The following is a 12892-nucleotide window of genomic DNA, read 5'->3' on the forward strand; positions in this document are numbered from 1 at the left end:
CTTTCCCTAGGAAACATAACTTCAGTTTCTTGTCTACCAGTGCATGTTTCTGGGTAGGGAGTAATGGGAAAGGAAAAAAGAGAGATGGGCCTGAAGTTCCCTGTTGAAGGTTGTGAGTCAGTAAAAATGTGACCTCGTTACCTGCTTGAAGGAAACTTTGATTGTTGTCTACTGCAGCCCATGAATAACTGGTGTGGGGAGAACATTTGCAGCTGTACTTCATTTACAGCTTTAGGAGCCTGAAATCCATTTTAGAAATATTTTGAAGCTGTAGTTACCTTCCACAGCCTTGCTAGCATAGTGTAGCCTTGTGCAGTTCAATTGCACAGGCAGATTTGACACACTTCAAGAGGGAAGGGAGCAGGAGGGGAGGGCTGTGCAGTGCAGCTTTGCAACTACAGGGTGGAGCAGTCTGTGCCCTATGGGCAGCCACAGGTCTTGCCCTAACCATGCAGCAAAAGGGACATCTGCCCCTTTGCCTGGGAGATGGTAAGAGGGACATCAGAGATCCTGTGGATTGGACATTGCTGAGCAACATCTGTTGCATGTTTGCAATGGTTACAACTCCTTTTTGTGAGACAGACAGTGGCCTTGGAGGATTTGCCAGAAATGGAAAATAGAAGTTGGTATTTATCTGCAGGCTTATCTGAGGAACTGCAGGATTAAGCTGATATGGCCATATCTTCTTCTAGAACCCAGACTCTTCATGGAATTGAGCTTACTAGCTGTAAGCTGGAGCAGTCCTTTTGTGTTAAGACTTACAATAAGAAATCATCTTACACTTGATATTCATCTGTTTTCCCTGCTTATGTATTGTGCTTTGGTAAGGCAGATTTCCATTTGCTCAGCTGAAAGCTCTCCAAAGCTGAGACTGCAGTCTGTTGTGAGCTAATAGGGGCAACCAGGATTTTGCCTGACCATAGTGCCCTCATGTTGGGCACTGCTGAGAAAATCATTCCAAAGTGTTGAAATAATGCTGGCATGCACACAGGTCTCAATTGAATATTTCAATGAGTGTCAGAGAATTAAGAATGACATGCAGCAAGGGGTCAGCCCAGGATGCAGCCTGCCCATGAAACAAGCAAGGATCACTATTGCTTTCCTGTTTGTAAGGTAAGTGGGTGCCCCCAGTAAAGCTATCTTAATGGTTTACCGTTTCATTCCCCACCCTGCAGAGGCAGGATGCACATCAGGCCTCCGGTGGGAACTGTTATCCAAGAAAGGAAAAATAGAATATTGAAAAGGCCTAAGTCAGATTTCAAACTCAACCCAGATGGAAAAAAAAAAAAAGCTGCTTCCAGAGAAAAAAGGGGAAATGAAGGCCAAATGAAAATGCAGCAGTGATTTTGTACTTGAATAAGGTAACTGAATATTTCAGGGTGACATCTTATTGCACTGTTAGAATCAAGGAAAACTGAAATTATGAAAATTAATCAATAGTCTTGATCAATAGAATGATTTTTCATTTTGCCCTGAAGTTTAATTTTAGCTCAGCTGTGATGTTCCTTATCAGTAACTGGTTTTCTCACTGGAATTTAAGGATAAAAGCAATCAATGCATCAAAAACCTAGCAAAAGGTGAGACAGAAAAACCTCATTGCTCTCTTGAACACAAATTAAAATTGAGGGAGACAAAGATAAAAAAAGTATAATTTCTGTGTTATTCTGTTCACTGATCCAGAAGTCAGCCCTCTAACACTTGTCTCTGCAGTGGTAAAGCAAAAGGCTTTGACAGGGATTGTCCCTTTCATTTTCAAGTCACTGGAGTCCATGCATGTGAACACCTGAATTATGTGGTCTCAAAGGTTGTGCTGCTCATATACCAAGGAGGCCAAGGCCTAGGTGCTGAGTATTTTCTCTTTCCAGACTTGCTGGTCAATGGCTGGAGTTGGCTCTAGCTTCTGTGGAATACTTTGTCTTTTCAGTGTGTTCTTATGGTTTCATTACAATTATCAGAGATGGAGGAGGTTGGGTGAGGTGTCTAGAAGTGGAGAGGAAGTTGGAGATAGCTGGCTTTTTGACTAGATGTAGCTGGGACATGGTGTGTGACTGTAATTAGTGTAGGCTTTGTTACAGGTATTAGTGAGAGGTGAATAGTTAAGGGATTGAATTCAGGAAGACATGTAACTGCCTATACATTCCACCTATGTAACTTAGATGTTGTTTAAAAATGTAATTTACACAGCCTCTATTAAGTGTCTGCCCACATCAGTGAGTGCCTAAATATACCTGCATCTGTCACTACACACTGTTTCTTTGTGCTTTGCCTTTTTGAAAAGAACTGTAAGCACTTTTGATGGAGATTTATGGCTGAAGTTTTTGTGAAGCAGAGCAGAAATCTCAATCAGCTTAGAGACCACTCAGGTGTCAAAACCTTACCCCTGGTGCCAGCCAGGCTGTCTCACTGCAGAGAAGAGGTCCAGCACTGGAGCACATGGACAGTCCAGCTCATCACAAGGTGCTCTCCAGTCCTGTGTGACTGGAGATGTGCAACAGCAGGCAGTGCTGGGAAAACAACTATGAACTGGGTGCAGCTTGAAATAGCAGAGGGATTAGACAAGGGGAAAAAGGGAAGGGTGAGCATGGAATCAGATTTTCTATGCATCAGTGGCTGTGGAGGCAGTTACTACTTCATAGTTTTGCAAGGAAATTTATACTACTTCAGAAATCTTGGTCACGGGGCAACCAGTCTCACAACTCAGAATCCCTGTCTGGCACTTGGACAGGATTTGCAGATGTTTATTGTATGCTTAGACACTGTTCATGCCCAGTAATTCAGAGGGAATAGTAAGTATTCTCCTACCCAGTGCTGAAGTACAGCCCTTGTAGCAGGGTAGCTGTGCTTTTCACCAGTTTTGCTTTTTCAACGTAGAATGTTTGAGGGGAAAAAAAAATCCTCAGATAAAACCAAATTGGTACCAGAAGTAAGATGGTTTTTGTTTATAATTTCTAGTTGGTGTTATGTCAACAGGAAACAGCTTTTGAATTTGAGTTCTTAATACTGTGGTGCAGGCTAGATTCTGCTATTAGAGCCTAGTTCATACAAGCCTGTCTGTGTATCTGTCTCAGTGTGTGTCCCCAAGAGGGAAGAGCCACACTTCAGTGAGCATGGCCAGCTCTGGGCTTGTGTGAGAGCAGGATTCATTTCCCACAGGTCACTCAGTGCTGTGGGTCAATCTGCAGGAAGTTGTGATCATTAGCTGCATTTTTACAGCTGACTTCACAAAAGGTATTAAAATTGGGTTTACATGTATCAATGCTTTGATACAATTATGCCCTGTAAACAAATTCAAGGACTGACTTCTGGATCAGTGAACAGAATAACACAGAAATTATGCTTTTTTTATCTTTGTCTACCTCAACTTTAATTTGTGTCCAAGAGACTAATGAGGTTTTTCTGTCTCACCTTTTGGTAGGTTTTTGATGCATCGGTTGCTTTATAATTTCATACCCTATTTATTTGTTTATAAAACCTCCAGTAGTTCGGCTTTGTGCATATTGTTAAACTCAGAAGGTTAAAAAACCCCACAATCCTCGGGACAAACAAGTGGTTGTGGGCCTTTACCATTTTGGGGACCCAAGTAAACTTATTAAATGTCTATTCTTTCACTGACAAAAAACATCTACAGTCTTAAATTTTCTTCTGAGTTTGTTACATGTCCTGTTACTCAGAATTAAAGCTTCTGCAAAAAAAAAAAAATCCCTCCTCTCTTTCTCTCTAAATTTGCAAAAATTGAAACCAGCAGCTGTTTTAGAGCCAAAAAGAAACAAACATGTAGCAGGTGGTACCATGTATGTATGCCTAATTGCAATCTAGCAGCTTGCCAGTTAGCAAATAGTGAGGAGTTTGATCATGATTTCGGCAAAGAAAGGGAGCCAAGAGAATGGGAAAGTGAGAGAAAAAGGTTTTGGTCCACAAAATAGGTATATTTATAGGGAAGGCTAATGAGTGTAATGAGGAGCAGTGAGTAATGATTTTTTTCAAATGTACTCCCCTTGATTAGTCACTATCTAGAGAAAATGGCTACAGATGCCAAGAATACTGGTGAAATGATGGCATGTCCAAGTATAAGCCTCAGTACAAGTAAACCTGATGATTTTGCCAGGTGCTATTCAGCTCCCAGTGCAGAGTCATGCACAGCAGTGGCATGTGTGCTTTGGGGTTCCTTTCACATACAGTACACTTCCCCAGCTCTGCTCACACCCACCCTGTGGAGGGTCAGTGATGGGAATACACCTTTTCTTTTGCAACACTCTGGTGGCAATTAAGTTCAACTGTGTGAATGGAGTTCTTTCACACAGTTTTCTCCAGCCTCTGTCCAGAAAACCATTTATTTGGGTTTCTGTTGATGACTAAACTTTAAGCATTCTGCCTCTCTAATGTAAAACCTTTTCTTGAAACAGTGTGGGAGGATTTGGATGAGGGTGGAGAAATTTTGCTCTTTTAAGACAAAGAAAAAAGAATTGTTATCCTTAAGGTCTAAAGTAAAACCAGAAGAAATTCAGAGCTGCAGAATGAATGGGCTTGCAATTAGGAGCAAGAACAAACCCCTGTGCACCAAAATGTGAGCCATTTGGGAGGAGTGGCTAAGGTGTAACAGTTGTAAGATAGCCATGAACAGTCCTGAAAAACACCTGTATTGGGAGATCTATTTCTCTCAGATACAAGGAATACTCCTGCTTTTATAGAAATCACTAGTGAGATCTCCTGTCATAGGGCAAGATAGGTGTATTCTTTGAGAGCACGCTAAGACTGACGTTTATCTGCAGAAAAGCTGAAATAACTGTCTTTTGTAGAGCATCAAGTGGATGAACCCTTGTGGAAAGGAAGAAGGAGAAGAATTGTGTGAGGTTCAGGAGAATGTCAGCATAGGGACATATAAGCCTGGACTGGCTGTGAGTAACTTCATCCTGGAAAGCTCACAACAGTAGTTGGGATCTAGAACAGCTTTCCTTTGTGAGAAGCAGAGCTGAAGCCTGACTTGCTTTCATGATGCAGCAGGATAAAATGATGGGGAATTGGATAATATTTGCATTTGAGAGGGATTGTAGTTAAAGAATGAGGAGGCCCCTTCCAGCCCTGCATTCCTTGTCCAAAAATGGCATTATCTGCAGACTTGCCTTGTATGAATAGTCTGGGCTTCAGAGAGAAACTCCAATACTAACAGATACCAGTTGCTGGTAACAGGAGAGCGATCTCTAGATCAGTCACACATGGTCAAAGCCTTATCTTGAGTTTGCTGCTTCTGCTTCAAACATCTGCAAGAATGGGTTTAGAAAACACATTTGATACATTAAGATGAGGTGGATTTGGAGATGGCAGAAACCTGATGGGCACTTGACTTCTAGGGGAGGAGGAGAATGGAATTCTGGAGTCATGTGTAACTTACAAGAGGATAAAAGATGAAACAAATAGCAGTGAGACAATGCTATCTACTAGATGTGTTAATGAGATTTTGAGATGCAATGCTCCAAGTCTGCTAGATCTTGCTTTGGCTAATATTTTATGGTGTTTCAGTTGCATAGAAATGGGAATGAGAACTATGATAAATGGATTTCTATTCTTGACTAGCACCAGTATTGCTGGAGAAGTAAAAGGGTGGCATGGGAGCTGCTCTCTATAAAAGGATTAGTATTGAAAAAAATCTACTAAAAAATGCAAGACATGAAATCTGCTTTGGGGGCACTGAAAAAGGAAATTGTTACTGTTCTTTACATTATATATTTTAAGCAAGATGTGTATTCAAAAGAAACAAAAGAATTGTACAAGAATATACCAGCAATTCCCTCATAAAACTTTAATACAGCACTGTATTTTTTCATGTGGAGCAGTATGTCCCAGTGAAAAATATGTTCAGGATGGATAGAAATATTAATGTCAAACTCTGGATTCAGAACAGCTCAGTTTGCTCAAAGCTAGCATGGCATCTCTTTGGCATGTGATTCTTCCCACTTGGGCAGTGAAAGTCTGTAGTCAGCAGGATTACACAGAGGCAAAGCCAGCATGACTGAGAGGAGGGAGCACCAACCGACTCCCAGCTGCTCTGTCTCCAGGGTCTGATGGTAATTTATTTTAATGCTGAGCTTTTTACTGACACCCCTAAAGGTATAATTAGTTTGCATTTCCAGTGATCCAATCTATCTTCCATGCTAGTCACTTGCTGATAGCAACACTCATTTAATTATTTCTTTTACTGGTATCTTACTGTATAGATAAACCATAAAGGATTTTTTGCCTGGAGGACATAAAGTGCTGCTAAATTTAACTGATTTATGAAATGATTTTCCAGAGTTTCAGTTTTCAAACATGTTTAAAATCAAAGCATTCAATATAATGGTACAAATGCCTTTTTGCCTCTTTTCACTAGGTGAAATGTGCTTCTACATAGTCCAAATAACATCATGTACCACTGAATCCCTCCCTGAAAGACTTGTCACTCTAACTGTAGAAATAGCTTGCTGATACCAGGGAAATACTTCAGAAAGAATTACAGGTTTGTAGACTTCTACTTTGTAGGCTTCCTTTAGAATATGGACTCAAGCCCAGAGACACTACAGCTCTCTACAGCTTCCAAGGGGCTTTGCCTCAGATCTATCAGGAAGCAGAAGAGATTTAATTATATTCTTAGACGAGTATAACTTGCTGAGAGGTGAAGTGGGGCAGTTGTTAATGACTTTTAACCTGCCTGAAGCAGCTGATCTTTGAATGGACCATGTGAATTAAGTGTTTGGGGGCTGTGAACCTCCTCTGGCCTGTCTGCCTGGCTGTTGAATGATACAATTTCATGGCTTTAGGAAAGTTGCTGAGTAGTTAATAGTTGAGTATATTTTAATTACTTAAGATGAGTTGTTCTTCCCAACTTCAGCTGATCACAGTAAACAGCAAATAAGAACAAACAGCACACAGAGTGGTGGTGGTGCTGTGATGTAGCTCAATACAGGGAATATCAGATGTCAGAGCAACAGGTATCCGTGCCATTTTCTGGCCTTCAATTTGTTGATGAGTTCTGGTTAATTAAAAACAGCAGGAACAATCTGATAGCTTTTTGATCCTGGCCCTACTGTCTGAGGAGTGCTGATGAGGCAGACACTACTCTGGCACAGAAATAAAAAGCCATGTTTGCCAGAGATGGGAATTTCTTTAAGTGAAATAGCAGCTTTCAGATGTTTTTAGCCCCTAAGAGACTTGGAGGGGCTCGACCTTGCCTTCCCTCTATTTACATGACTGATCATCTACATATAAATGGAAGAGGGATAGAACAAGACTGGTGCCCAGAAGTTTTTCATCCTTGTTTCAGGTGGGAGAAAAATAGAGAACCTGCTGGATCAACCTGGCCGGTTTTACACTCGGCTCTGAGAATGATGCTGCTGATCATGATAGAAGAGCTGTGCTTCCCATGACTATGGCCTGGAAAAGGTATTCCTTGATATGTCTTCCTTCTTGATGACCTGTCCATGTAGCTCTTTATAAGACTGATTCTAGAAGCACAACTTTCCAGAATTTCCATTGTATTTGCTATTTTAATTGAGACAAATTAGGTGGCAAAAGGTATTTGTAAGTGTTAGAAAAAAAGAAAGAATTTTTTACTTCACATATATGGGCAGCAAAAAACCCCACAGGTGTCCCAACAGATGCAGTATTAGGTTCTGCCATGGCAGTGTAAAGCCTCGAGTGAAATGTGCAGCAAGTAAATTGCAGGCTGTTTTCACTAAGCATTTGGGGTGAGGAAGTTCCCAGCACAGGGGTGCTGTGTGTCCCATAGCTCCTGTGGGAGGCTGCTGGCCCTGGGAGGGGACAGGAGGGGGGCTGAGCCTGGGTTCTTACTTAAAGCTCACCTAAAGGGATGGAAGAGGATGAGATAGCTAAATAATAAAGGGTTTCATGTTCTCCTCCCCACTTCAGCAAACCTCCTTGCCATGTGAGGATCTGTTATGGTCACAAGAGCCCAATTCTACTTTTCCCAGTGGGAATGTGTGTATGACAGCAAGAACTGCAAATTCTTTTACTTTATATAGTAATATGTGCCTATATGTTTAAACTCTTAGTGTTTGGGAGTAGTAGTGTTTGTTTTTTCATGCCTACGGATTCCCTGACTTGAAGGGAATTGGGTCAAAGAAAATCCTTGCCGTTCTCACACTCTTCCTGCTTGGTGCTGTAAATCAGTGTTTGGTGTCCAAGCACTTTTAACCTAGCTTGCTATGCCTCTCTGCCTGCTAAACATTCATGCCAGATATGTAATGCTGGGGGCAATCCACAAAATCTCCCAAAGCTGCTGCTTTATCCTGGGTCTAATTACAGTATCCTGTGACTTACCTTCTATTTTTCTTTTAAATGACATTTCAGACCATCAATTACCCTCAATTACCTTCTGGTAACTGTGAATGTTTTCATCTTTTCTGTCAATTCCTCAAGGCCAAACCCAGCACCTCCACAAAATCCTGAGCCTTTTCTCAAAGTTGCTTGAAGTATACAGGGCTCTTTGCATTGGCTTCTGGAATCAGATTGTTCTTACTGATGTCATTTTCATTGATGGATTTTTTCAGCATCACTGTTATTCCAAATGACTTTTGATCTCCAAATATTTTTAGGGCATAAGGAATTATAAGAGATGTAATCACACATCAGCTGTTTGAAGCTTTGCAGAGTTATGGCCATAGCAGGCCTTGGTTTTTAAATGGAATGTAAAAATGTAGAACACATCCTCATTTCAGAAAAGATTTCTGCAGAAACACAGCAATTTGGACAGAAAACTAGAGCTGAGCTGCTGAAATGCTGGGTCTTTCTAAAATGAAATTTTAGAAAGAGATTAATAAAGTAATTTTTAGAAAGAACTGTCCTGCTTCTGTAAGCAGAAATGCTGAGGACAGAGTCTGAGGAGGAAGAATCCAGCTGAAAGCTTTCTTCAAGTGTTGTACTTTAGGGTACCAAAAGCAACATCTGTTTCTTAAGTAGGTCCTACTGATTAGTGACACTACTCTGAGATGTTTTCCACTTGAAGATGTAACTCATGATTGCATATCCTACCCATGAAGATATTGAGGCCAATCCCAGCAGTGTGGGACCTTGACATAGAAGAAATATTCAACTAAATTTTACTACCCAGAGGATACTCGTTTGTTATTCATGAGTTTGCTTTTTAGTATTTAATCTGCAAGGACTGGCTGGCTGGCTTAGTTTGCTGCAAAGCAGGAATATTTCCAAGTCAGATTCTAAGACAAAGGCTAGGTGAAAGCTGGTATGAACTAGAGATTGGCTGTATCTGATTTGGAGAGGAGTAAGTCAGCAGCAGAACTGTCCACCTAAAACTGGAGCTTGGCTCCTTCTCACCTCCTGTTGTTGTATTTGCCTGGGAATAGGGCTGAAGCTGAGGGAGGAACACAGGGAGAAGCTCCACACAGGGCTCCTTGGAGCTGTGTTACACCTATGGGCTCTCTCAGCCAGCCCCAGTGTGACAGTGTGGCCTGCAGGCATCTGCCTTGGTAACACCTCAGCATTTGTAGCTGACAGAGTAGGAAGTACAGGGAACTGATGTCTGCCAATGCACCTGTTTTAAAACTGTTAAACACTCTGAATCAAGCTGTAGCGTGTTTTGACAAGGGGAATTATAATTTTTGAAATGTCCTTGGCTTGCTGCCTAGATCATTCTTGTGAGCCTCGGTAGCAGAGACAGGTTGCTGCTTCAGTACAGCAATGTCACCTGTTGTGTTTAGGCTGCACTGTACTTGTGGGGCATGCTGCAGCCAGATGGGGAGCCCTGAGAACATGTATTTCAGGGGTGTTACAACATAAATGCTTTCTCTTTTCAGTTTAAGGTTGTTTCTGATCTGCACTTGCTGGGGAAGGAGTCTCTTGTGTGTGTGTTGGGGGAGGTGTTTATTAAGAACTAGTTGTTTAATAAGACCTGCCAGTAAGTATTTTGTGGTGTGGATCTTGGAAATTCAAATCACCTTGTTGCAGGTCTTGGCATGACTATTGCAGCACGGCAGGGCAGTTAAGAGAGGAAACTCAGTATTGCTATTTGTGTGTTACGTGCTGTAGCATCTTGTGTTTAACACAGTTTTAGCCTTATGTCTTCAATGAAGATAACAAGCTGATAAATCCTAGGAGCACATAACACCTGGTAGTGGTAGTAGTAGTTAATTATCCACTTGCTGACTCATAGGATCTTTTTTTTGAGGACACTTTTCTGTCACCCTCTGAACGGTGGTCTCAGATACAAGGACACCAGGAGTCTCTCAGTCCTTTTCCCTTTTGAAGTTTGTTATTTAATCACAGAATGTCACTGATAGGGCAGCAATTTGCCAGGTCTTGACTGAGAGTCACATTTTGCTCTTCCAAGTTGGAGTGGTGCAACAGAACTCAGTCCCCCTTTTTTTCAGAAGCAAGCAGAACAAGTAGAGTAATTCTGCCCATTGTATTTCTTTCAATTAAATAAACTCCCTGTCTTCTATTTTCTTCTCTTCTCAAGCCAGTTCCAGCTTTCTTTAGGATCCTTTCATCAGCTTACCTAAGCTGCCCAGACTAATCAAGTGTCTGTTAAATCCTCTGATGGTGCTAGAAAAACCACTCTGCTCTGCTGCTTGATTTTATCCTGGTTATCTCTCTGCACAACCTTCCTTTTCCAGGTAACTCAGCAGTGGAACTGATTTCACTCCAAGCATGGGAAAGGCAGATAATTAATTACCTGTTGTGTGATGTATTTCATAATCCTGACAACATTTAAAATACTTCTCCAGTTTTGTTCTTTCCTATAGTGTTACAAATCCCTCAAAAGTCACCCTCTTTTCTGGACTTTATTGATTGTAAGGACTTAAATCTCTGGTGTTCATACAAATCAAAACTTTCCAATCTTTTTCAAGGGGAAGGGCAATGAGAAGCAAGAACCAGTCTTACCACCCAGTGAAGTCACTTTCAGGTATTCAGTCAATCCAATCAAAGCCAGTGATCTGCTTTTCTTTGTGACAACCTCCTTTTTTATTGTAGAATTTGATCTATGCCAGTAATGCACTTTTGTTAGTGATGGTTATAGAAGATCTTCAACAATAAAACATAATATTTGGTCTTATGCTTCACAAGTAGAATCAAATCTGGGGAAATCATGTCTGATGGATGTTCAGAATGATGAAGTGAAGTAGGGGGAGGGGTTGAGTATTTTTATAATTCAAGGTAAAACCAGTACTAAATCTCACACTAGCAGCAATGTAATCAAACAAGCTAATGGAGTAGGAAATAAGGAATGAGGCTAATCAGAAATGTATTTATAAATTATTTATTAGTGAGTATTTATAGACAAGTTCTTATTTGTCTTTGAGATAATGGATTAAAATGTTTCCCATATAATGCCATTTAAGCTTTAAAGGAAATTAGCAGTTTCAGAAAGGGTGTTGGTCACTACTGGTAGGTTGCTTGAACACAGAAAATGCAAGAAAGACTTAATTACCCTTTTCATTAGAGCTATTATCTCTTTTCTCCCAGCTTTATACATATTGTCTACTTAGAGGGTTCCTTTACACAACTGAGCATGGGAATTGCTGTTAGTCGAAGTTAGATTCAACCTTCATGTCCAAATGAGGGATAGAGACAACAGTGAAGCAGCTCATCCATTCCTGGGCACCAAATTGTTGCAGGGGAAAATATTTCTTTAACTGATTAAAATACTAGATGTGGAAAGCATGCAGGGAAAGAAATGTAATGTCATGGAGACAAAATAATGTTTTCAGGTTTGAAATAGATGAGGTAGATACTGCTTAGGATTGGGTCTATTTCCACTGTAAACATGGAAAGGCATTTATGCAGAATTTTGCTTTTGCTGATGAGGTAAAATATAAGCTACTCTATGATACAATGTAAGATAAGAGTTTTCAGATTAAATTTGTTGGACTTCTGTGACTACTTTGTATTACTATGTAAGAAGTACAGAATGACTTGATTTAGGCTAGAAGTGGTGAATGGGCTGCTAATCCATTTGACCTTCATGAAACTGACATGAATGAATCAATGTGCTGTAAATTTGCTGGTGATAGCAATCTCTAAAAGAAAAATCTAGCTGCCTCTCTATTGTTGATTGAGGGGTTTTACAAGAAACTACTCCTGAATTGCTGCTGCTTTCTTTAGGAAATGAAATGGAACAGGATTACTTATTCCCACCGAAGCCTGTGGAAATAATGCATATTTTAGGTGGTATAATGCATTAAGACATTTCCGTTGCTTTAATGATGGCAGGCTGCTAAGTGCTGTCTCATCTGTGCCTGTTTCCCACACCTCCCCCTTTCACTGCACTGCCAGAAGTTTTTCTTGTTTATCTTCCCACTCATCTTGGCTGCACAAGAAGGGTTCACAGCATCCACACACAGCTGCTGAGGACCTCCTGCCTCTAACTCCTGTAAACCACTGACCTGAGTGAAAGGCTTCCCTTTGCACTTCCAGAACCTTGAACTAGTCAGTGCAAGCGATGAAGACCCAGAAAACTTCTGAATGTGGGTGATTATTCCAGGTAGAGATTCCTTTTACTGTAACAGCCACCCTGGACATGGGTTGCAGTTGTACAGGATAATGATGTTCTCTTCCATTTCCAGAAATGCACTGTCATGTTCTGTGTGTGTGCAACATCCCCACACTAAGGAGCCTCCACAACGACCACATTTTTATCAATAACCAGAACATTGCTCTTGGTTGCAGGAGAAGGAAATAATTTGTTAACTAAACACGGAATTCAATCGGCTCGGTTAAACATGAGCGGAAAGCTTTCCAGGGATCTGGCAGGCTCTTTTTCACCCGTATTTCGGCCGATACCAATTTGTTACCCTCACCAAGCCTCTTCCGTCCCCGCAGAGCCACGACCTGGGCGGGCGACCGGCAGGGGGGGCCCCGGCCCCCCCCCCCCGGCCCGGGC

The sequence above is a fragment of the Chaetura pelagica genome, unplaced genomic scaffold (assembly GCF_000747805.2).
Source record: "Chaetura pelagica isolate M959 unplaced genomic scaffold, ChaPel_1.0 scaffold222, whole genome shotgun sequence".
Lineage (NCBI taxonomy): Eukaryota > Metazoa > Chordata > Aves > Apodiformes > Apodidae > Chaetura > Chaetura pelagica.